We start from the raw sequence: 26693 nt of genomic DNA on the forward strand, positions 1-26693 counted from the left end.
CAGAGGAGGAATGCCCTTCAGTATGAAGGGATTTTTCGAAGACTTAGAAGGAAGAGTTGGTATAATTAGAACCAATGTGATATAGAAGTAAATATTTTATTCCAAACTATGGACGTTCATTCTAAAACACTATGCCCCATGCTCGGATGTGTCGTGCTCGCATTTGTGAGTGGCCAGTCCCCCAAGAGGAGGCAAAGGCAGACCCTGAGCTCTTGGCAGCTCTGTCTTCTCTTCAACTCACCATTTCTTTCTCTTTCTTCTGCCTTTTTTTTTTTTTTAGCCAGTTGTGGTAGTGTGTACCTGTAGTTCCAGGTACTTAGGAGGCTGAGTAACCACGGCATTCCAACCTGGACAATACAGCAAGACTCCATCTCTAAAATAAATAATTACATATAAATAATTAAAAACTTTTAATGTAATATCGATAATTAATCAAATTAAATTTATTTATTTACTTTTCTTTGAGACAGAGTTTTTGCTCTGTTACCCAGGCTAGAGTGCAATGGTGCAATCTTAGCTCACTGCAACCTCCACCTCCTGGGTTCAAACGATTCTCCTGCCTCAGCCTCCCGAGTAGCTGGGATTACAGGCATCTGCCACCATGCATGGCTAATTTTTGTATTTTAGTAGAGATGAGGTTTCACTATGTTGGCCAGGCTGGTTTCGAACTCTTGACCTCAGGTGATCTACCTACCTCAGCCTCCCAAAGTGCTGGGATTACAGGCATGAGCCACCACGCCCAGCCTAAAATTAATTTTATTTAGAAATAAATAAATATATTTTCCTTGCTAAAAATACAAATGAAATCCCCATTGACCCCCTTTTTCATTCCCAGCTCATACCTCATCCCTGCCCTTCCCAGAACTAACCACTGCGATCTACCTTGTACGTTTTCTTCCATAACTTTGTTAGTTATCTCGATACATAGAACAAAAGTCCCTCTTTCCTTTCTTCCTTTTTTTCCTTTCTGCTTTTAAATATGTACTGTCATACTGTGCTTGTTGGCGTATTTTGTAGCCCTTTTATAAATTCAATAATATGTCCTAAAATGTTTTCAAGACATATGTGAATGTACCTTTTTTTTTTTATGCAGCCAAGTGAATAGTATATCCATAGTACGAGGATCCAACTGTTTATTGGGCTAGTTCCCCGACGATAGTGGTTAGCTTGGTTCTGTTTGTTGCCCTTATGGTTGTGCTATGATGTGCTTTCTGGTACGTTTCTCCTGAGCACATGGGCAAGAGTCTTCTAGGGAGGTTGCCAGGGATTAGAGTTGCTGGGCCATCCTGTGTATACCTGTAAGGTCTGAAACATCACCAGTTCCTTCTCCAAAGGGCACTGCTTGTCACCTGGGCACCAGATCTCCCATTTGCCCACTGTCCTGCCATGCCTCAGATCTTCGGCTTTTTAATTTTGCTATTTTTTTGGGTGAATGATGGTGTCTTTCTGTGGTTGTAGTTTCCTCCGCCTCCTCTGAACTCTGAGGATGTTCATATTCTCAGGACTCTGTTGCCTAGCTTCATCTCTTGAGGGTGCCATAAGCCTCTGTCCCCACAGGGACCCATCCACCTATCCAGAGTCCCAGGGCATCTGGGGAGCTTGGCCCTTCCCAGGAGTGGTTGCTGCATTCTCTTCTGAGAAGCATCCAAGGAGTACACTTACACTCCCCTGGGAGAGTCCAGCCCAGGATCATCTGCTTCTCCTTCTAAACCTGAGGGGCTTCAAAGAGCCCTCAGCTGGATTTCCCTACTTTTATATCCACCACTACCATCACTGATGCCATCAGCATTGGCAACAGTTTGAGTGTTTACTATGTTAGCCTCTGCGTGGATCACTTGGCCTGTTTATCTCCTTTAATTCTCACAGTGGTCCTCTAGAGTAGGGAGTTGTGTTGTTTCTCCCCATTTTGTGGCCATTAGGTAACAGACAGAAACATATTCAAAACCAACCCAAATAGTAAAAGGAAACCAGAAAAACTTTTCTCACCATGGAGCCCTGGTTTCTACCCAGTGCTCTCACTTGGAGTATCAAGCAGACCCACATTTGTTGAGTTCTGTTTAATGAGCATGGCTTTGGAGCCATCACACCCATATTTGCAGTTGCTTTGACCACACTCAGTTGTGATTCAGAATCTGTGGTATTTCCAGGGGAGAGCAGAGTTGAAAGTGATGGCTTTGTCCCTGTCCAGCATATGAACAGGGGCTCCTGCATATCACCAGTACCGCTGTTCTTGGGTACAGTTAGGGATGGCAGCCTCACCCATGCCCATCCGAAATGTTTCTCTGCAAAGGGGTTTCACAGGTTGAGCATATTTGTCATGGGGAGTACATATAGCTTATGGGGAGTACATAAACTGAGCTGTGCAGGGAGAGGAAGTACTTCACTTGCCCTCCCTAGACCTAATCAGTCAACCTACCCTAAAATGTTTAACTTTAGGTCTTATTCTAAGATCAAGAAATTGCAGACAGAGTGCAATTTCAAATGCCTTTCTCAGCCCCCAACCTCTTATTATATATTTCAGAGACATAAAAATTTAGAGCTGGAAGAAATCCTAGATTCATTGTGTTTAACTCTGCATTACAGTTTTAAGCAGACAGACCTTGAGTGATGAAATGATTGCCAAGATCATGCTCCCAGGGTCTGGCTCTGGCGCTTTCCACAACATCACAGCTACCTCTTGTGCAATTATTAGGAGACTGAACCTCTCTTCTTCCAAAACTACAGCTGATTAGTGGGTATATCTTGCAGAAAACTAGCCCATTGAACGATTAATTGATTGTTCATTTGGTGGGCATTGATTGAATACTATTGTATGTACCAGTGACAAAAAAAAATGGGTAAGATATGAATTCTTAGTGAATTCAGAGTCTGGCATCTGTGGGGGAGAGGTAGTTACACACATATGAGCAGTGGTTAAGTGGAAATCCATGAATCTACGTTGGTCAGTGGGGATAATAATAGTATCTCCCACAGTGGGTCGTTGGGGATGTTCTGAGTTAATCATTGGAAAGCTCCTGGCTTATAGTCAGTACCCAGTAAAGGCAGCAGTTTTTGTTTTGTTTCTGTTTGCTTATTTTTAGTCACACATAGAGTGAAGAACCTAGAAAGACTTTTCTATCAGGAGAATGATAGACTTATGTTTCAGAAATGGTAATCGGTAAACCCAATTTCTCATCTTACATGTGTTTATCTTTTTAGTGTCTCTCTCACCTATTGGACTGCAAACCTCATGGGGTCAGGTCTCACCTCTCATGTTCACCATTATTTACCAAGTGCTTGGCACACAGTAGGTACTTGCTAATATTCCTAGACCAATGAGTAAAAGGGGTGGAGTAACAAGATACGGTGGGCTCAGGATCCTTGAGATGTGGTGCTGAGATAAAGCCAACCAGCTGGAGGGACCACAGATCGGTCTGGGCCAACCCCTCTTCAAGGACTGAGGCTCCCTGGAATCCCTACCCACAGGCCATGCTTCCCTTTGTGAGATGCAGTTTTGTTCCTGTGATTTATGGGCAGTTTGTCTTTTAACCAAGTGACTTTATTGTGAGGAGAACTATTTGCATAGCATTTATTGAGTGAACAATAATTTCTTGCTGCTTCTACTTCTGGATGCTAACTTACATTTTAGGGGCCCAAGAATATAGGATTTCTAGAAGATAAATACCCTGGAGAGTGCAGTTTTCTGTGGTCATCAGTGACTGCAGGCAGATAGTGCATTTCTATGCCTCAGTTTCCTTAGCTGTGTAGCAACAGAAGCAGAATTTCTGAACAGTTTCCTCAGGTGCAAAGGAGAGAATTTTGAGGGGGAGAAGTCCTTGTCCTTCTTGTAAATTCTTCCTGTGAATGGACCTATGGTGAAATGATTGGATAGTAAGGACTTCACTTATGCTGGAGAAATGGAAATATTTAATTTAGGTCATTTATTCATTCATTCATTTGGTCAGTCGGTCAACAGACATTGCATTACTCAGTGGCCCTCAGCACTTTAGGAAAATGCTCAAATAAGGGATTAGGCATTCCCTGCAGTCTTCCAGGCACAGATTATACACATATATGTCTCTTTTTCCAAAATAAAAATCTCCCCTGGCTTGCTCACCTATTCAGTATTGAGCACCTCCTTCTTGTCGGTTCTGCTAGGCTTTACTCTCCTGGAGGGAAGGGCCTTGTCTGGTGCAGTGACACCTGCGTGTGGCTCTGGTGGACTGAACTGGCTAGAAAACAGAGTGATCTGTAGATGGCAACATGAAGGACTTGACCCAGAATTGCGATTTGCCCCGGCGCCACAGGCAGTTTTCATGCTGCAGGATTAGGCTGGTTTGTATAGTGCTCGAAGCCCTCCCCATTAGACATGGTGGTTTCGCTGCTTGCTCTTAGCTGCTCTCTTCTCCTTGATCCACTTATCAGCTCCCATCTTGGCATTAGGCCAGGGCTGTTTTGGTCACTGATTTTTAGTTGCTCTTTGTTCACTGTCCAAAAGGCTGTTTGGGACCTGCTCTGCTTCCCCCACCCTCCGGAGGTTTAGCTGCTGACCTTGAGAAGCCAGAAACCCAACAGAAGAGAGAGCAAGAGCCCGAGGTTTGCAAACTCCCCTGACCTTGGGCTCTGTGACCCTGGGCAAGGTACTTCATCTCTCTAAGGTGTTTTCTTGGAGATCCCATCAGCATTCCCAGAGTCTGCTCCTTAGAATATGGTTTCCTCCTTACGTGATTAGGTATGGCAGGGAAAAAATGGGGTCTGTTGTCAAATTTGTTTGGCCAGTGCTGGCTTAACCTCAGTTAAATGGGGCCCTTTTTGCAGACCTCATCAGAGCCTATAAGGTGCCACTGTGCATGCAGAGGTCTCTTAAGGGAGGGCAGCTCCCTACATCTGCTACTGTAGAGATCACCCCAGGGATGTGCTGGATTGGGTCTTTGAGCCTTCACCCAGTCCTTCAGTTATGTGATCAAGACAATGAGGTAAGTAGTTTTTTTTTTTTTTTTGAGACGGAGTTTCGCTTTTGTGCCACCACGCCCAGCCCAAGTAGATGTTATTTACAGATGAGGAACCAAGGCTGACGGAGTTGAAGGGCTGGGCTGCGGTCCTGTGGCCAAGGAGTGGAAGAGTTAAGCCCCAGATCTGGTCTCCTAAACCTCACGTCCTATCTTGGGGGGTGTATGTGAATGTGTGTGTGTTTTTACCATTAGCTGCCCTTGTAACGGTCAAAGGCATGGATTGGTACACGTCTTGGAAGATTTGCTGCAAAGTCACTGAAAGAGTTCCTTGGTCCTCCAGTGAGCATGGCTAATCTTCTACATAGCAAATTATAATGCCTGCTGATTTGGGGCACCTCCTGAGAGGCTTTTTATGTACATTGGCTCCAAACATCATCTCAACCCAGTGAACAACACATATTGTTCACCTCCATTTTACAGATGAGGAAAAGAGTTCTGAAGTACCTGCTCCAATGTCACAGGTAATTCTAGGACTTAGGCTTAAACCTGTACCTTTGGCAGGGCGCAGTGGCTCACGCCTGTAATCCCAGCACTTTGGGAGGCCGAGGCGGGCGGATCACGAGGTCAGGAGATCAAGACCATTCTGGCTAACACGGTGAAATCTCGTCTCTACTAAAAATACAAAAAATTAGCCGGGCGAGGTGGCGGGCGCCTGTAGTCCCAGCTACTCGGGAGCGTGAGGCAGGAGAATGGCGTGAACCCGGGAAATGGAGCTTGCAGTGAGCCGAGATCGTACCACTGTACTCCAGCCTGGGCAACAGAGTGAGACTCCATCTCAAAAAACAAAAACGAAAACAAAAAAAAGCGTACCTTTGATTTTTTTTTTTTTTTTCTTGAGATGAAGTCTCTCTCTGTCGCCCAGGCTGAAGTGCAGTGGTGCGATCTCAGCAAACTGCAACCTCCGCCTGCCGGGTTCAAGTGATTCTCCTGCCTCAGCCTCCTGAGTAGCTGGGATTACAGGTGCGCGTCACCATACCTGGCTAATTTTTTTGTATTTTTAGTAGAGAAAGAGTTTCACTATGTTGGCCAGGCTGGTCTTGAACTCCTGGCCTCACGTGATCCACCCACCTCAGCCTCCCAAAGTGCTGGAATTACAGGTATGAGCCACCGTGCCCAACCTAAACCTGCACCTTTGACACTCCCAGAGAAAGCCCTCAGCCTTCTCACCACCCCACCTGCTTCTTGTCTGGCTGGGTCCTCCTTCTACTTGCTCCCTGCAGACCGGAGCACAGAGCCCCTCTGCAGAATGGGAGCAGTTTCTGTGGCTGCTGCAAGGGTAGGAGTGGGCTTCATCCCAGGCAGTCCATTGAGGTGTGGAAGGGTGGGCACTGGGAGCCAATCAGCATGTTCCTAATGCCAGGTAGTCACCTTCTCATAGGGTGGCCCCAGTGACAAGGGGGAACTGCCAGGAGGGTGTTAGGGGAGGAGGTGAGTATCCTGGCCCAGTTGTTGAAGTTTCCCAAGTCTCAGTTTGCCCATCTGTGAAAGGTGGATAACAGTGGTACTTAGTTCATAGAGTTATACAAGGATTCAGTGTGGTAAGAAATGCTTAGCTCCATCACTGGGCATCTGGCCAATGTCTAGCACATGGCATTAGTCTGTTATCAGTTTGTAAATCATTCTCCCACCAACTGCAGAGTCAAGGAGGAGCTCTCAAAATGAATGCCCTCTACTTTTCTGTGACAATTTCTAACATAGGGTGATCTGATCACATTAGAAAATGCATTCTGCAGTTATTTGAGTACATACTATGTGGTAAGCACTCTTTCGGGCTGGGGGCTACAGTCAGACATGGACTTGCCTTCAAGCAGCTTACAGTCTAGAAGGGGAGATGAATGTAGTAATAGGAGACAAGAAAGGTTTAAGGGCCTGGCAGTGTCTGGCACCTAGTGCACAATCGAGAAGTGTTTAAAGACACACACACCAGGTGGCCTCTGATGGGCACAGCACTCTCAGGTGGCACCATGTAGCACCACAGGCAGGAAAAGAATGTCTCTGAGGGGTTTTGCCTCTGGCCCAGACTCGTCTGGTAAAGAGGAAGCTCCCCCGGCCCTGTCCAGGTGGGGTGGATGGTGGCACCTAAAACAGCAGCTGTCCTCATGCCGTGCTCTCACTGGGTGGAGACCATGTCAGTCTCCCTCCTGGGAAATCTGATAGAAAATTCCTGCCAGGTGAGAGTGTGACACTTTCTCTGGAGGTGAATCAACTTTTTCAACCCTAGGAGTTAAGCATTGGGCTTAGAGAGCTGTGCAAGTGTGGGGTGGGAGGCATCCAAACCTCTTTTTTTTTTTTTTTACGAGACAGAGTCTCACTCTGTCACCCAGGCTGGAGTGCAGTGGTGCGATCATGAATCACTGCAGCCTCAACCTCTTGGGGTCAGTGATCCTTCTACCTCAGCCTTCTGAGTAGCTGGGACTACAGGCTTGCACCACCACACCTGGCTAATTTAAATTTTTTTTGTATAGATGGAATCTCACTATGTTCTCCAGGCTGTTCTCAAACTCCTGAGCTCAAGTGATCCTTCTGCCTTGGCCTGCCAAAGAGCTGGGATTACAGGTGTGAACCACTGCGCCCTGCCTGCATCATTGCTAAAGTATCTTATGGGCTCACTAGGCTCGTAAGGTACAGGTTGTTGAGATACCCTAAGTGTTGGTTTTGTCTGGGGTATTCTGCTAGGGTGTGAATGGGGATGGATAGTCTTGAGAATTTTGTTCCCTAGGTGAGAGAAGAGCATGGGAACTTGAGTTAAGCCTTTTCCCAGGAGTGCTTCTGGGTCTTGAGCTGAAGGTGGCTTTTGTCCCACCTGTTGCAGAACCCAAGTAGGAGGAATCGTCTTCTCTAATGATGAGTATCTATCGAGGCTGTGTGCCAGGCACTGTGCTGGGCTCAGGGATACATTGGTGAGTAGGACAGGCAGGGGCCCTGATTACAATCAAATAGTCTGCCCTGGAAAACTTTGCGGTCTGGCATAGGTTTTTCAGGGGCAGAGGACTCAAGAGGGAGCAAAAACAAGGGTGATGGAAAGGAGCCCTGAATGGCTGGAGGGAGGCCTAGGTTCATGTCTAGCTTCAGGACAGGGTTAGGGTGAGGGTTAGGGCAAATGAGCTTTCTGAGGGGAAAAAGCTCAGACCTGTAGGATTTGCCTACTTCTGTAAATACTCCCACCATGGCCAACTTCAACATGCTAACACAGTCACTGAGATGTGTGCAGTTACTCTTGCCAGTGTGTGCCAACTTCAGCAACCCACTGCATTAGGGCTAGAGTCTAGCCACTCCTCTGAGTGCAGTTTCCTCATCTCTGAAGTGAGTGGGTGGGACTAGGTCACGTGAAATTCCTTGGTAAATCATGGAACATTGTGTCAATGTAAAGATGGTGATGGTTTTTCACAGCTCTGAAGTTTGATGACTAATACTGTCTCCTAACTCTTCTACTCAGGATCCAGATTCCCTCCATTGCTCCGAAACCCCTTTGACAGCTCTTTTCCTTTCCCCAGCCATCTCGGCCCAGCCCTGGCTAACACACTGTATTTGATCATTTCATCTCTTTAGTCTCCTTCAGTCCAGAACAGATCCCTCCTTTATTTTTGCCCTCCATGGCACTAGTGTTTTGAAGAGTCAGATCCACGTTCTGTGTTTGTCTGGGTGTATCTTTGCAGTGCCATTTACCTAGTCCTCTAGTTCCATGAACTTCAAGTGAAGCCTCAAGGCTGGAGTCCAAATGCAGGGTTTGCAGTGAGAGGCCCTCGTGGGTGACATCACTCCAACATCAGGATGACCCATGCTGGTGATGCTGAGTTGACACCCTGGTGAAGGCATTAGCCTGCATTGGTTTTGGTTTAGATCAGATTGAGATATTATATTGACCATAATTCTAACAACTACTAAGAAGGAGAAGGATTTGTAATAAAAAACTGCTCTTACCCTACACAAGGTGGATATTTTTTTATTACAGAAATAAGCCATATACAGGTATAGCTCTGATTTTTTTTTCAAGACTGTCAAGTAAAATTGAATCTGTTTACTATTGGCCTTCCAGGTATGGTGGCTAAGGGAGATATTTCAGAGCCAGCCCCCTACTTTTTTTTTTTTTTTTTAAATATCTCCTTTTTGATAGATCCAGGTCAAATTGGAGTAGAGTGTTCTTGATGTAGGAAGCTTCAATATTCTGTTTATAACATTTAGGCAGGAAACAAGATTTCTGCAAGGTTAGAATGTCATGATGGAATGGGCACTTTGGAGAGTGGTGGGTTCCCAAGTGCTGTGTGCATGCAAGTGTAAGCATGTACCTATGTGTTGCTGTTTTCTCAAGGGAGTACAAAGGGTGCATTGGGGTGCCCAAAGCAGTATCAGATGTGACACAAAGAAACCAACCCCAGGCCAATTTGGAGAAGGCACGATTTAAATTAAAGTCAAAGAAGTCTATCTCTAGTGTCTACTCAGTGCTGGGGGCTTTGTTCTGGGTGCTGTGAATGGCACAGGCTGACTCTTGTGAATCTTATAGTACAGGAGCACACAGACCTAAACAAGCCATTTCCAGGGCAGTGAGCATGTGACAGGGAAGTGTGAGGATCTGTGGTCCCTTTGGGGTGGACCTAACAGTGCCCATGGGAAGTAACAGACAGAAAATGGAATCATCTGTGAGGGATAGCCAGGTAAAGAGCAAACCATGTGGAAGGGGCAGTGTGTGCCAGGGCCCAGAGTCCACAGAGATGTGATGTGCTGGAAGCAAAGACAGCATCTCAGTGAGACTGGATCATGTCATATGACAGGGGCCTGGGAGGCCTCTGGACTGGGAGTGCTGGGTCCTCTTGGCCTTGGTAGTAAAAAGCTTAGACTCTGTCCTAAGGGTCCCAAGAGGCCACTGAAGTGATTCAAGTGGCCTCTTAAATCTGATTAAATCTGCATTTTGAGAAAAGATCTCTGGCTAGAGTGGGAAAAGCATTTGGAGGGAAGCAAAACTCAGGGCTGAGTAACCAGGTGGGGGTATTGTAGCCATCCAAGAGAGAGATGATGGAGGTCATCAATACCAGTTGAGAATAAGTGAGTGGATAGCTTGGATAACCAATGAAGAAAGGTAAAATCATGAAAAATATTCAGGTGGTAGAATTGAGAGTGGATCTGGGGACTGAACAAATCCATCCATCCACCTGTAAAACCAGTATCTATTGAGCCCCTTCTGTGTGTCTGGGACTGTGTTTGGGGTAGGGATACTGCAGTGAATAAAGCAGATGTGGTGGTCCCTGCCCTGATGGCGCTTACCTTCTGGTGAGAGAGACAGACCATAAACAGATGTATGAAGTGGCATTAGCTGGTGGCGCATGCTATGAGGAAAGATAGGGTATGTGATAGGGTGAGCATAAGAGGGTGGAGTTTTACCTAGAGACACAGGGAGAGCTTTTTTCAGAGAATAACATTCAACACAGACCTGAATGTTGAGAGAGCAAGCCCTGCAGCCTTCTTGAGGAAAATCATAGCAGGCATCAGGCACAGCATGTGCGAAGGCCCAGGGGCTTAGCTTGCATGAAGAATGGCATTCAGGTCAGTACAGATGTGGGTGATGAGACGGTCACATGTGTGGATGAGTCTGAGCAGCCCTGCTACTGCGAGTCATGTCTTGAAAGATGGGTCCTCTCTTCCTTTGTTGGCAAAGACAGGGACCTCCTGGGCTTCCCCAGGTGACTGGACAGAGCATCTCTGTTACCCAGGCTGGAGTGCAATGGGGTGATCGTAGCTCACTGCAGCCTCAAAACTCCTGAGCTCAAGCAATCCTCCTGACTCAGCCTCTTGAGTAGCTAGGACTGTATACAGGCACATGCCACCATGCCTGGCTAAATTTTTAAATTTTTTTTGTAGAGACAAGATCTCACTGTGTTACCCAGGCTGGTCTTGAACTCCTGGACTCAAGCAATCCTCCTGCCTGCCTCAGCCTCTCAAAGTGCTGGGGCTGCAGGCTTGCACCACCATGTCTGACCAACTTCTTTTATTCATATTGATTAATATTATCTAGTTTTCCTATTTGCTCTAATAGTTTTGCAGATCTTATTTTATTATTACTATATTTTTGTAGGGAGGGATTTTTCCAGACATACAATTATATCATCTGCAAATTAATACAATTTTGTTTTCCCTTCCTTTCTAATCAGCATGCCTTTTTTAAAAAAATTCTAATTGGATTGGTAAATGCTTCCTGAATAATGTTAACTACTGGTGGTATGTAGGGTCCTTCTTGCTTTGTACCCCCTTCAGTGGGAGTGCGCTAATGTTTCCCTAGGAAATGTGATGCAGGCTTTCAGTTTGAGATATGTATCTCTTAAGGAAGTTTCATTCCATTCTTGTTTTGTTGAGGTTTTTTTATTTTGTTTTGTTTTTGTTTTTGTTTTTCAATCAGCAATATATGTGGGAATTTAACAAGGTTGGAATCTAAGGAGACATCTGTTTTTGTTTTTTCTTTTGACTCCGTAATGAGATGAATTATATTGATAGATTTCCTAATGTTGACCCATCCTTTCATTCCTGGGGTGAACCACAGGTGTCCGTGTTTGGTTACAGCTGTGCTTTTCAAGCATGGAGCTACTTTCTGTCAATTAAATTAGTACTCCATGAAGATGCACTTGGTTTGTCCTGTGGCTTAGAGTAATACTGACAGGATAGCTTTCCTTCTGTTTGAGGCATTGAAGCTAGAGGGAATGAACAAATCATTCATCCATTAGACCAACTTAATTTATTGAATGCTTAGTATCTGCAAAATGCTGCTGGTTGGACAGCCTCCAGTATCCCTTGTAACTAAGAGACTTAGGATTCTCTGCAGTGGTTCTGCTAGGAAATGCCATTGTTGCAAGTGACAGAAATGCAGTTCAGTCGGGATCAAGCTGCACAGGGAATGTAATGGTTCACAGGAATGGAAGGTCCAAGAGTGGATAGCCTCAGGCATGGCAGGATCCAGGGGCTCAGTGTGATTAGGCCTTGCTGTCACTCTGCCCTTCTCTTGGCTCTGCTTTCTTCTGTGTTGAAATCATTCTCAGAAAGGTTTCCTCCCTGTGATACTGGCAACTCCAGGCTGGCATTTGACTCCAGCTGTGGAGTGAAAGCTTATCATTCCCGCTTGTTCCAGCAGAGCTTCCCTAGTGAACTCAGATTTATTCACAACGTGGGCCTCGTGCTGTCTCCTGGAACTCTGGAACTCAGGGGTGGAGGATGGAGTCAGCCTCATCTGAACCCATGGATGGAGAGTAGGGGAGGGGTGGTCCCCCAGTGGGAAGGCCAGGTGCTGTTACCCACACACAGGGAATTGGATGCTGGGTGGCAGACACCCCAGATGTTCATGCCATCTGGGTCAGCGGTCCCCTTTCCTTTGTGGTCTTCACTGTCCTTTTTCACAGGTGAGAGGGGAGATAGCAGGGAGCCGTGATTCCTGACTCAGCCCCAGGGCCCTGCAAATCAGTGACAGAATCAGGATTTTAAGTCCTTACCTGAAGTTCCAGGTTTTGTTTGCTCCACTAAATTAGGCATGGAAACCTGAAATCCCAGCCCTTTGGGAAGTCAAGGCAGGTGGATCACTTGAGGTCAGGAGTTTGAGACCAGCCTGACCAACATGGTGAAACCCCATCTCTACTAAAAATACAAAATTAGCTGGGCGAGGTGGCTCTTGCCTGTAGTCCCAGCTACTTGGGAGGTTGAGGCAGGAGAATCACTTGAACCTGGGAGGCAGAGGTTGCAGTGAGCCAAGATTGCACCATTGCACTCCAGCCTGGGCAACAAGAGTGAAACTCTGACTCATAAATAAATAAATAAATAAATAAATAATAAAGGAAATAGAGAGTTAAAGCATCATCTGTGCACCTTGAGGGCTGGCTATTAAAGAAGAGATTTCCCCAGGCTCACCCTTACCCCCACCCTCTCAGCCACATATAATAATCCTTCTTGTCAATTCCTTATTGTTCCCTTTTCATAATGAACTTAGAAGGTAGACACCTTTAAAAAGGTGTCTTGGATGGGATGTTACATACTTAATATAGAGCCTTAATAGCAAAATTTTAAATTGACAAAATCTTGCCTGATCTGATGTGGCGTCTCTTCAAATGGTATTTTTTCTTTTAATTTGATTGAGGTGTAATATATCTGACACATGTGCCAACTTAAGGGACAAGCTTTTCTTTGTATGTTTACACCTCCTGGGCTCAGGTGTAGCACTTGTTCAAGCACTCTGCCCCCATTCCAGCTCCTTTCAAGCCCCCTTTCTTTCCCTCCCCTTCATCTCCTCCCTAGGAACACACGGAGGCTGAGAAGGACTGTGACTTTCTTGCCATTGCCTACCTGGGTGCACACACTTGGGTCCAAGGACAAAATGAGAAACCTGATCCCGAAGAATTGTGCTGGGAAGGGAGATGGGAAGCGTCCATCCATGGGGGAGAAACGGCCATCTACAGAGCCCTCTGGGAGTGCCCCTGGTCTACCTAAGACTCAGGAAGACCCTCTTGCTCTCTTGTTCCTCTTTGATAAATAAAGAAACCAAGGTCTATAGGCTGGAAGCTGGGAGGATGGTCCTGGTCTATGGGCCAGCTACCCACTGTGGTCCCTGCTACCCAGTGAATCCAGGTGGCTTAATCATTGGACTCAGTCATTCTCATCCCTCATTTCATGATACTGTTAATTTTTTTTTTCTGGAAAATCTTGAAATTCTGCAAGAGATGGCATATATAATGGAAAGAATATAGATGATGGAATCTGACATTCTTGGATTCAAATTCCTTCTTTATGACCTTGGGCAAGGATGTTAATTTCCCTGAAGCTCGATGTCTTCATCTGTAAAAGGAATAATATTAGCACCAACCTCCTATTATTGGTTGTGAGGATTAATGAGATGATACATGTCACATGCTCAGCACACTACCTGGCAGATGCTGTCTTTAAATGGGAAAAGCCAGGTTGTGGCTTTTTTGGCATGGGGAAGGTGAGACATGACATAAACGTAAAGCATCCCAACCTCCCCCAAATGTGAACACTTTAGCATAACTTTAATTTAATCATTATAAATTAAGTTTATTAATTAACGATAGCATGGTGTATGTAAGAACACAGCTATGGAGCCAGACTGCTCTGGTTCAAATCCTGACTCTTTACCACTGGCCAGATGTGTGACCTTTTGTAGCTTGCTTAAGCTCTCTTTGCTGTGCTTTCCTTGCATGTAAAATGAGGCTAATTATAGGACCTACCTTATAGGGTAGTTCTGAGGATGTAATGAGATAATGCAAACAATACCCTTCCTTAGCCCAGTGGCTTAGTTGATGTGCAGTAAATGTGACATTATTATTACTAACAAATTGATCTATATTCCTCTTTGGCCTTTAAAACTTTTTTTTTTTTTTTTTTTGAGACAGAGCCTTGCTGTGTCACCCAGGCTGGAGTGCAGTGGTGCCATCTCAGCTCACTGCAGCCTCGGCCTCCCAGGTTCAAGTGATTCTCTTGCCTCAGCCTCCCAAGTAGCTGGGACTATAGGCATGTGCCACCACGCCCAGGTAATTTTTGTATTTTTAGTAGAAATGGGTTTCACTATGCTGGTCAGGCTGGTCTCGAACTCCTGACCTCAAGTGATCCACCTGCCTTGGGCTCCCAAAGTGTTGGGATTACAGCATGAGCCACTGCACCTGGCCTTTAAGCATCTTGAATGAAGTTTTGCCTTGGTTTTCACAGAGTAACTACTGTATGTGCTCTTTGTATTTCACTGAAAGTTTTTTTCCAAACTCGTTTCTCTTCCTGTTCATGTTAGCACTGGGAGCTGGGAGAGAAGACTAACCATTCCCCAGCATCAGGCAGCATCCTTTGGATGTTGTAGAAAGAGGCCGGTTAGCTCTTGGAGAAGCGTGAATGGGCCACTCTCCTGGGTCCAGCCTTTTGTCCTCTGGGGACAATGTGTGGCTTTCACAGTGACTCATCCTTGGGCAGCCGTGACAACATCATGGGAAAGGAGGAACAGAGTTCAATGCAACGTGTGCCAAGGGGGCATCTCTGTCCTTGCAGACGTGGAGCTGGTGGGGGCAGGGAAGGATTTGTTTCTTCAAGGACCAAGGAGTCAACCCAACTAGCAGAGGGTCAAGTTGAGCAACTGAAAGGATGTGAGAAAACAAAAAGCGCTGGTTTGGCGGGCTCAGCCTTTTCATTTTGAAAAACGCTCCTTTCAGCTCTCAGTTGGCCCCTTGAGCTGCAGGGAGCAGTGCCAGTTAACCCACATTTAATTAGAAACTGGGTTAGTGGACATTCACTTTCTTCCCAGAGCATGTCCTGGGTGTTGGAACCTTTCCAGGGACTGGTACAGTAACAGCCATTTACATGGCCCTGGCTTTCAGGGAGCTGGAATCAGCCTTGGGTGAATATACATCCCTCCTCTTCCCCCAACCTCTCCTGACTCTCTCCTGATGGAATTTGCCAACTCCACGCATAGAATGCAGACTTTCCCTGGATTTATCTAAGCGTCAGTCTCCTTGGTTTACCTCTGCTGTTTAGGAAACACTTCAACACATCCTCACCTTTGAGTTTTTATTTTGCTCTTTAGTGGTGATATTATGTGCATTTCCTTTTGTTTGGTGGCTTGTGTGTGTGTGTGTGTGTGTGTGTGTGTGTGTGTGTGTGTGTTGAGAGAAAGAGAAAGCTTTCCTCTCTCTCTCCCTCACCAGGCCTCACTGTGTCTTGTTTCGGGGACTGAGACCCGGCAGACAGTGACACAGTGACTTCCTTGTCTTCTTGGTTCCCACCAGCTGATGGGCAAGGTCATTTTCAAAGTCCTGACACCTGCTTATCATAACCGCCAGCTGCATTCCACAAAGAAGGCCCCCTCCCCCACACCAGGGAAAAGGGGAGATAAGAATAGACCTGGGGGCGACCAAGAGCAAGAGAGTGAAGGACACTGTGCACCCGACTCAGAGGTGTGGGTGGGCATTTGGATTGACAACTGTGCTCAGCACCAGCTGATGTAAACTTTCCATCCTAACGGTAGCTATTTTGAAAAACTCTCCACACATTCGAGAGGTCTTTAAAATAATACAACATTTGCATGGACATTATGTGATTTGATCTCCTTTTTGTCATTTTTTTTTTTTTTTTTTTTTTTGAGATGGAGTTTCGCTCTGTTGCCCAGGCTGGAGTGCAATGGCGCGATCTCAGCTCACTGCATCCTCTGCCTCCCGGGTTTAAGCAATTATCTGCCTCAGCCTCCCGAGTAGCTGGGATTATAGGCGCCGACCACCATGCCTGGCTAATTTTTTTGTAGTTTTAGTAGAGATGGGGTTTCACCATCTTGGCCAGGCTGATCTTGAATTCCTGACCTCGTGATCCAACTGCCTCGGCCTCCCAAAGTGCTGGGATTATAGGCCTGAGCCACTGCGCCTGGCCTTTTTGTCATTCTTGCAAGCAGCATTACCTTTTAGAAAGTAGTTTCAGACCACCCGCCTGCATCTTACCACTTGGATGTGCTGTGATGTCTGAGGCTCTGTATCACGAAATACATAAATTGGATTGGAGGGTGGATTTCAGCAGAGGTCACAAATGGCAGACAGATAGTTGTGTGATAGTTGTGCATGTTCCTCTTTTCCTTGTGTGGGTGTGAGTGCCACTAGGGTCCTCTAGGGGCATGGTCTGCTCTGTGAACTTTCTGGTGGATATGAGGACCCACCCAGGTGGACCCTCTGCCTCTGTGGTCTCTGTCTGCAAGATCTGGCCATCTGGGGATTGGAAATCCAAGAGTTCGTCATTGCCAGTGCTGCTTGGGAATTGGTGGGAACAAGACTTTTCTCACCACTGAACACGTTGTGGTCTTGAAAATGTAGCAAGGGTGGTGAAGTGTCTAGGGATTTAGATACAGGCAGATCTATTTTGAAGAGTCTGAAACTTACATAATTTGGGGGGCCTTTTCAAGAAAAAGAATTTTAAGGCCAGGTGTGGTGGCTTACGCCTATAATCCCAGCACTTTAGGAGGCAGGGGCAAGAGGGTCACTTGAGCCCACGCGTTTGAGACCAGCCTGGGCAACATAACTAGACTTCGTCTTTGTTAAAAAAAACAAAAACAAAAAACAATTAGCCAGGTATGGTGGCGTTCGCCTGTAGTCCCACCTACTCAGGAGGCTGAGGCGGGAGGATAGCTTGAGCCCAGGATGTTGAAGTTACAGTGAGCTGTGATCATGCAACTGCACTCCAGCTTGGGCAACAGAAAAAGTAAAAGAAAAAGAATTTTTAAATATCCCTTTCTGAATTTTACAAAATCGCAAGGGCATATACACCTGTCTAAGGAGGGTCCTGTGAAGTGAGGGGCCTCTAAGCTTCAGTTTCATTAGCTTCCTAGAATATCCATTTTGGGCTGTAGCAAAACAAGTGGAGACATGCTGTGAGGAAAGGTTTAGAGGTAGGAGAGTAAGAAGTTTATCTCTAGGTCAGATTAGAAACGGGGTATAGGCCGGGCGCGGTGGCTCAAGCCTGTAATCCCAGCACTTTGGGAGGCCGAGACGGGCGGATCACGAGGTCAGGAGATCGAGACCATCCTGGCTAACACGGTGAAACCCCGTCTCTACTAAAAAATACAAAAAACTAGCCGGGCGAGGCGGCGGGCGCCTGTAGTCCCAGCTACTTGGGAGGCTGAGGCAGGAGAATGGCGTGAACCCGGGAGGCGGAGCTTGCAGTGAGCTGAGATCCGGCCACTGCACTCCAGCCTGGGCGACAGAGTGAGACTCCGTCTCAAAAAAAAAAAAAAAAAAAAAAAGAAACGGGGTATAGTGTTACCGTGTGTCTGCAGGTGGCTACTCAACTCAGTTGTAGCCAAAAGCAGTCCTAGTCGTTTATGTAAGTGAACGAGTGTAGCTGTATACCAGTAAAACCTTATGTAAACTGGCAGACAGCTGGATTTGGCCCTCAGGCCCTAGTTTGCCAACCTCTGGTTTAGGCAATTAATAATTTCAGGTTGTTTGGCAGACTTTTGCTAAAAAAAAAAAAAGTGCAGTAAAAAAGTTAACAAGCTTTATAAATATTTACTTTTGTAATTTTACTTTTTATTATATTAACTATTAATTTGTGTTTATTGTAAAAAACTGAAAAGTTTAGAAAACTATAAAGAAGAAATAAAAAAGTTTTCTAATTCTGCTGCTCATCATTAAACACTGTTAATCAGTGAGTATTGTGGGAAATTTCCTTCTTGCATTGGTATACGTATGCACATTAATTATTTTAATAGAATTATACTGTGTATTCGGCTTGATTTTTTGCTTTCTTCTAGAATATGGGAGTCCAGGTTGTGATGAAGAGGGGTAGCGATGGAAGGGGTATGGTTTGGAAGGAGGGTGCTGTAGTGGTTAAGGCTATGCACTATGGCGTCAGAATCCTGGGTGCAAAACCTAGTTCTGGCTGAACTGGGAGACCTTGAGTAAGTGACTTTAGTTCGCTTGTCAGATGGAGATAATCATTCTACCCACCTTCTGTGTCAGTTGTGAGGATTAAATTGATAAGCTACAAAGAGTGGCCAGGCGCGGTGGCTCACGCTTGTAATCCCAGCACTTTGGGAGGCTGAGGCGGGCAGATCACTTGAGGTCAGGAGTTCGAGACCAACTTGACCAACATTGTGAAACCCTGTCACTACTAAAAATACAAAAATTAGCTGGGTGTCATGGCGGGCACCGGTAATCCCAGCTGCTCTGGAGGCTGAGGCAGGAGAATCACTTGAACCCGGGAGGTGGAGCTTTCAGTGAGCTGAGAGCATGCCACTGCACTCCAGCCTGGGCAACAGAGAGAGACCCTGTCTCAAAACAACAACAACAACAACAGCAACAGCAACAACAATAACAAAAGAGGGCTTAGTTCACGACCAGGTACAGATTTCAGTGCTGAATGAATGCTGGCCATTCTCACTGTTGTCACTGTGATGGCGTTGTTGTAATAATGGTAGTGGCTCTTGGGTTTTGAGGCAGGTCACGAGGCCATCTCCTGTAGACCCCATCTCATACTCAGTCTCAGTCTTCTTGGCACAGCTCGTTGGGGAGTAGCTCCTCAGGTTCCCTCAGAAGGCACGTGTCCCTCTTGAGTATCCTATGAGGGAGTCTGAATCCTCAGCAGGGACCACCTAGGACCCAGAGCTGGTCCGTGCTGACCACTCTTCCACCTAACCACAACCCACAGCTTCTCCTCACCACCTCCTTCTTCCTTTCCCACAGTGCACATCAGAGACCCTGCAAAGAACTGGGAGGCAGTGAAGATGGAGTGAGGCCTGCAGTGATAAAATACTTTCAAAAACCAGGTCTCATGAATCCTCAGCATAGCTGTAAGGGATTGGGAGTGATTATCTCCTTGTACAGATGAGGAGACCAAAGTTTCAGGTCACACAGCAGGTAAATAAGTGACAGTATTAGGACACCTTTCTTTCTGGTGTCAAATCCACACCTGCTACCTTTGCTCTGGTTTAGATGAGGATTTCTCAACGTCAATACTATTTGATTTCCTTGGGTTGGAGAATTCTTCGCTGTGGGCTGGGGAGAGTGGGAGAGCTGTCCTGTACATTGGAGGATGTTCAGTAGCATCCCTGGCCTCTCCCCACTAGATTCCAGTAGCACCCACCTCACCCCACTCCTTTGTAACAAACGAAAATATCTCCAGACATTGCCATATGTCCTGTGGAAAGGCAAAAGAGGAGGCATATGTATTTGCATGTGGGCAGTGGGGGTTGAGAGCAACTCTGTCCAACTTGGATTGCTGTCATCAGTGTGCCCCATGGGAAATCTTTAGGGAGTTCACCGATAGGGCAGAAAAAAGGTGAAATCTTTGTTTTCAGATCATATGCTCAGCACCACCATGTTCCTGTTAAGTTCCAGGCGGTTTAACTTTGCCTCCTTGTGCCAAAAACGTCTTTGTTTTCATCAGCCGTGCTTCTGTTTCTTCATTAGGCTGCATTCCGGTCCCAGTTTCACCTTCTCCGGTTTTCCCTTTGCTGACTGCCTGTTCATCATAGCTCCTACACGCAGGGGTGCTCCCACTAACTGTGGAAGCGGGTGGGAACATTTCCCCTGATACTAAAGCCTACTTTGGGTCTGCTTTGCAATTTCCTTTTGGTCTCCCTCCTGGAGATTCCTGTGCCACCTGTTAACACCCTTTTGTCTTTGGCTCATTTCTTTCTTCAAATTTTGCTGCTTTTAATCTGTTCTTTCTAAGCTTAGTGGAGTGTGTGTAAATTAGGAGTGAGCAGACGATGAACAAGGGTCCAAATGTCTCTTCCTTGGGGTAAAGTGTATTTTGTAAAACAGCCCATGTCTGTTTTTCAAGATTAGTCTCCCCATGATTCAGGCCTTTCCACGAACACTGGGGTCCTTGGTTCTCCATGGTGGGCTCCTTGGGAGTCAGGTCTCTGAGGAGGCAGACACTTTGACTGTGAACAGGGGAGTTTTACACACCTAAAGTTGGCATGTCAGGTACAGGCTGTGGATAGTCAAAATTCATCTTCAAAATGCATAAATCCTCCAAACCATGCGTAGTTTTATATGTACAACCCTGTAAAATAACCTGTGTATATAGATGTCAATGTACATAGTTGTCATATATAGAGGAGAGCACATGTAAATAAATTCCACTGTAGTTTTTAATAGTGGAAGAGGGTATAGAAGACAAGATGTGTCCCTGAATTCTGAACATCTAAGGTATGTGTGCTGTGGCGTCTGCATGTTAAAAAGAGATAGGAGAAAGCCCTGAGGTCAGAAGCCCGGGTTCAGAAGGCAGCTGCCTGCGGTCCAGTTCCTGCCCCACCACTTGCTGCGGTGTGACCTTGTTTGAGTTTGTAGCCTTGCTGTGCCTCCGTTTCATCATCTTTAAAATGGGGATGATGAGAATACCGATGCTTTGCACAGAGTGAGGGCTTACTAAATGTTAGCTGTAATGCTGTGTTGCTGCTCACTCTCTATTATTATTATTAATTAATCATAATATGATTATTATTACCACCTCCAATGAGATGGGCTGGTTTGAGAACTGAGTTTCCATCCTGTGCCTCTTGGCTTGTGTGGTTCCTTTAAAGAGATGTGCAACAAGGTCCCATCTTCCTACCCTGGCGTTCCATCACACAGACACACACCGGGTGTGCTGGGAGTCTTCTCCACGCACTCTCTCATTTGTTTCCCACAGCAGCGTGGCTCACTTTTTGTTTAATCTCCTCCAGCAACTTGGCAGGCCTGCAGCCACCCTTCATATCCTGGCCTGTCCAGCAGGCTGACAAAACGCAGATGTAGCTACCACCCCTCTCAGAGATCCGCCCGCCTCTGGCCTCACTGTCATGGCTCCCAAACGTGGATTCTTAGCTGAGGGACTGAGGGACTGGGATGAGGGGTAGGGGGTTGTGCGAGGCGGCCCACAGAGGTCAGAGGGTCCAGGGAACTTTAGAAGTAGCTCTAGGTTCCTGGCATGGACAGTGTTAGAATTACAGGCAGGCTGGGGCATAGGCCCCAAGTTGGTGGATCTCCACTTAACAGATTTTTTGGTACTATTTTTTTTAAATAAAATATGTTGACTTCATAGTTCCTTCTTGAGTGTTCCAGCTGAAATGAAAAGTGAAAAAGTTTAAGCAATATGTTAAAGGGCAGGGGTGGGGAGGAGCCAGATCTAGGAAAAGGAGCCTCAAACTTGAGGCTCACAGGGCCAGCCCATCGTGAAAATAAGAGCAAGAGCTTGGGCCATGCCTTCTGTTTCCCAGGAACTCATGGCCCATCCTGGTTCCTGCCTCCTGTTGAGAATGCTAGCCCACGGGGCCAGATCTGCCAATTTCCCAAGATCATCTAGAAATTGGGATCTTAATGTAAAACCTCCCAATTCTCATGAGAGCCGTCTGGATTTTGAAATGTTGGCAATTCATTGAAAAAAATTCTTTTAAATATATTTTTGAGCTGGAATTGAAAATCTACCAGCTTGCAAGAGACTTGAGAGATGCTGTGCTTTTGCCCCTGGGATTTACAGATGTGGAAACAGAGGTCCAGAGAAAAATGACAGGGCCCGGTACATGCCTGTAATCCCAGCACTTTGGGAGGCCGAGGTGGGCGGATCAGTTGAGGCCAGGAGTTCAAGACCAACCTGGCCAACATGGAAAACCCCGTCTCTACTAAAAATACAAAAATTATCTGGGCGTGGTGGTGCTTGCCTGTAATCCCAGCTACTTGGGAGGCTGAGGCAGGAGAATTGCTTGAACCTGGGAGGCAGAAGTTGCAGTGAGCCGAGATCATGCTACTGTGCTCCAGCCTGGGTGTCAGAGTGAGCCTCTGTCTCAAAAAAAAAAAAAAAAAAAAAAAAAGACTTGTCCATGGAATCCTGCTCTCTGGAGCTCCCATTGCAGATCTATTTCTTCCAATTCCATCCAGACAGTGTGTTTCTGTTCGGCAAGCGGCTGTCAAGTGGAGTTTTATTGCAGGTTTTGGGGTCATCCAAACTGCTCTGTGGAGCTAGCAGAGTGACCATAGGAGCCCCAGGAAGCGTGAGCGTGGTCTTCGTTCTCGGTTGAGCCAAAAAGGCTCACACGTTCCCAGACGAGGCTATTCTTGGCAGGGCCACCTCCTAGGGATTAATCATACTGGAAAGCTCACAGATTTAATTTTGCTGAAGTTTGATCTGTTCTAGGAAAGTACATCCAGCGTGGCTCAACAGAGAATTTTCTGCCCAAGGATCTACACAGTTAATATATTTTGGAGATCTCGGCAGAGCACAAAGCAGGCTAGAAAAATTCCCTTGGTGTTAGGCCAATCAGCTTTGTCCTTTGGCCAGGAAAGTCCAGGCTGCCCCTGGACCATGGCACAAACCCCAGGTGCCCAGCTAAGCTGCCCTGCTGGGAAAAGGTGACGAGAAACTTGCCTTTGCTAAAATAGTTGAGCCGCCAAATGATGGCGTGACCTAGGGGCTCAGAAATGAATGTTTCCTGTTATGCAGGAGGAGAGGGGCGGGGTTTGATTCTTGTGTTCTCGTGTGCTTGCTCACTCTGCTCGTAAAAAGGAGAGAAGTTTTATTTTTGCAAGCTATTGCAGCGTGAGCCCTAAACACCAAAGCCAGTCTCTTGAAGAAAACCGAACAGGATCCAGGAGCAGTTGTCAGGCCCCTGGAGGGTGAGTCATGTGCAGCAGAGTTCCTGGAACTCACCCATCCCTGGTCAGCTAGGAAGAGGCTGAGTGCTGTGGTAAATGTGGAGGGGCGGGCGCAACACTGCAGGCACGGCCTCTGCTTTTGAAAAACATCGTGTGTTCGGGTCAAAGCATCCATCCCCTGTGAGCAACCCAGTTTTAAAAATAGGAGGTTCTGCAGAAAACCAAGCTGCCTGCCGGTTTTCATCGGGAAGACCAAATCTTCACTTTCCAAGTCTGATTTTGGAATAAACAAAATCGATTCTAGCTCAGCCTCAGCAGAAGGCACGTGCAGTGGTGGCTGTTTCATGACTGTCTTTCCTTCAGGGCTGTTGGAGGTGTTTCTGGAACCGGTGCAGTCGATGGCAGGAACAACTGGTTTTTCAGGCTGTTGAGAAAGTCTGATTTATGTGGCTGAAGTATGGTGTTATTGACCCCCCACCTCCAACTCCTAACATTCCAGAACAAACTGAGAATTCATGTGAATCAGCACCTTATTTATTAACTCTTCCTGGATGAATAACGTAAACACAGAAAAGTGCACAGGTAACTGTACACCGTGCTGGGTTTCACACACTGAGCACACCTTTACAGTCAGCACCCAGAGTGAGGAGCAGTGTGACCATCACCCCAGGAGCGCCCCCTGTGGCCCCTCCACGGGCAGAACCATCAGCCCAACTTCTCACCACGTGTCAATGGAATATCACCTGGATGCTGGGTCCGGGGTTCTGGGCTTAAAAAGCCCCAAGCAGGGTTGTGCCATCCAGCTTTGGGAAAACTCAACCAGGGAGGGTTGTTCTCTGAATGTCAGGAGGGAGATTCCTGTGGCGCCCAGAGCCTGAGGGAGATGCCGGTTCAATTTTTTTTTTTTTTTTTTTTTGAGACGGAGTCTCGCGCTGTGTCACCCAGGCTGGAGTACAGTGGCGCGATCTCGGCTCACTGCAAGCTCCGCCTCCCAGGTTCATGCCATTCTCCTGCCTCAGCCTCCGAGTAGCTGGGACTACAGGCGCCCGCCACCACGCCCGGCTAGTTTTTTGTATTTTTAGTAGAGACGGGGTTTCACCATGTTAGCCAGGATGGCCTCGATCTCCTGACCTCGTGATCCACCCGCCTCGGCTTCCCAAAGTGCTGGGATTACAGGCTTGAGCCACCGCGCCCGGCCTTTGATGCCGGTTCATTGACTCTGATGGAGATGGATTTCTAGGCGGGCATGAGAAAGTGCGACCATGTTTGGGGGGGTGTTAAGAGCAGGCAGCACATTGAACGAAGAGCACATTGAACGAAGAGCAGGCAGCACATTGTTGGTGATGTTGTGTGTGTCACTGATACACGAGCATTTTCTTAAAGGCCAAATTATTTAGGACCTATGAAAAGCTGAGATCCGCCTGTTGGGGGTGGGTGGAGTGAGATTCTGAACTGGAGCCAGAGAGAAATGCCATGTGTCCTTACTGATAGAAATCTGATCACCCCGGATGCTGCCTGTCAGCATGTGGGCTGCGGGGAGATGTTTTCCTGACGGCTTGGACGAAGCCTGTGGACAATGGAGATCAGAGGGGGCAGCTCCGCCTAATGAGTTCCTTGTCTGTTGGCTGAAGGTGTGGGGTTTCTTTGAGGGAAGCCATTAGCTACTTTGATGGCTTGTTTGAAAACAACTGAAATCTGTCTTGTCGGTGTAGTGGTTCCGCAGACACCTCACGCTGGTCATTGGCATCGACAGCTGGGAGCTCCCCTGGCAGGTGTGGGCAGAACTTGGCTTCTCAGTGATTTGCTCTCACGTTACTTTAATGCATGACTGGGATGGTTTCTATATATACGCTTGCTTTGTCTGGCTCCAGGGAACGGGGAACGTGGCAGATCCTATTAAAAGTGGTTCCTGGTTATCCAATATTCATTCAACATTGATTCAGCCACCAACTGTGGGCCAGGTGCTAGGAATAGTTTTATTTACACTTATGGGGTCATCAGGCTTTATGTGGGTGCAGCGTTACAGGTAAGTTAATTATAAGCTTGAAGGCTGTATGTTGTTGTATGCATTTGTCACTTCTAATATGTGCTCATCATATCCTAACAAGAAATAGTATTGATTTATCCCAGAGGAGATGGCATATGTAGAAAACTTTGAACACTAGAAAGTGTTTGGCAAATCTGAGGGGTATTTTTGTTCCAGGGTGTGTAACCTTCTGTTTCTATGCTGAGTTATGGTACAGAAAGGAGGCCCTCTACTGGGTGTCCAGCAAACATTTTTCTCTGCCTTTCACATATTAGAGAACAGAGCTTTATGGAGGTGATGTCGTCACTCCTTTAAGGACCCAGTTTACAGCTCCAGATCCTGACCCTCAGCTGCCAGACATGGACGAGTGAGATCTATAGACAGAGATGGCAGGAATCCTTCCCAACAGGGAGCAGGATGGGCAGGCTGTCCCAGCAACTGAAATGCTAGGCTTGTTTAGAGGACTTCCTGTGAGTCTGTGATTCATGTTGAGATTGCCCGCTGCACAAAAAAATCCAGTTCTCATTGGCAATACTACTTTCTCCCTTGTTTTATTTGACTGTGTGGCAGTGGGGACAGGTGGCACTGTGATGGGTTGCCACAGACATTTCTACTGTTGAGTTTGCCTCCCTGGGCTCTGATTCTGCTCCACTGCTTACTGACTGTGGTTGTGGGCAAGCTAGTTTATGCTCTGTTCCTCAATTTCCTCATCTGTAAAATGGGATGAATGTTAGTACCTAGGATATAGTATTATGATAAGTATTATGATAATCAACATTAAGTACTCAATAAATGCTGTCATTTCTCTTAGTTATTCCTAGATGTTCCCATTCCCATCTTTCAAATTCTGAAGCTGTTTGTGGTTCACATAGGAGGTGCCTAGTAGAATCATTGTAGCTTATAATTTTGGCCTTATAGTCTACATTATAGCAAGGGCTGAGATCCCTTGTGGATTCTAAGAAAACATCTATAAAGAGGAAGACTTTCCTTTTTGTACCCCCATTTATTTCAGGGATTGCACAGCTGTATTTTTTTTTTTTTAATGGAGTCTTGCTCTGTCATTCAAGCTGGACTGCAGTGGCACAATCTCAGCTCACTGCAGCCTCAAACCCTTAGGCTCAAGTGACCACCCCCCTGCTCCCCCCTGCCCCGTCTCAGCCTCCTGAGTAGCTGGGACTACAGGTGTGTAGCACCATGCCTGGCTAATTTTTAAAATAGAGACAGGGTCACTATGTTGTCTAGGCTGGTCTTGAACTCCTTGCCTCAAGCGATCCTGCCGCCTCAGCCTTCCAAAGTGCTGGATTACAGGCATGAGCCACTGTGCTGGCTGCGTAAACTATTATTACCTAGGCATGTAATGAAATCTCAGTTTGCTTGGACGAGCTGGGATAAGAGTCTGTGACATGTTGTTTAAGATCAGTGCATGCTGGGGCCAGTTTACTTGAAAGGGGATCTGTAGATTGAAGATGCTGCTGCCTCTCTTACATTAGAATAATCCGCTTATGTGCCTGGCCTTGGCCAGACAGAAAGGAAATGTTGGGCATCAGCTGTCTGAAGGTGTGGTGAGGAACTGAAGAGAACAGAAGGAAAACCTGGCTG

General features: G+C 46.5%; 1 protein-coding gene across 4 annotated transcripts in view; it reads left to right on the forward strand.

The window, feature by feature from the left end:
- Positions 1-26693, forward strand: part of ARHGEF3 (Rho guanine nucleotide exchange factor 3) — a 340100-nt gene that overhangs the window by 44580 nt on the left and 268827 nt on the right. The window lies entirely within an intron of this gene.

The sequence above is a fragment of the Papio anubis genome, chromosome 2 (assembly GCF_008728515.1).
Source record: "Papio anubis isolate 15944 chromosome 2, Panubis1.0, whole genome shotgun sequence".
In the NCBI taxonomy this organism is placed as follows: Eukaryota; Metazoa; Chordata; class Mammalia; order Primates; family Cercopithecidae; genus Papio; species Papio anubis.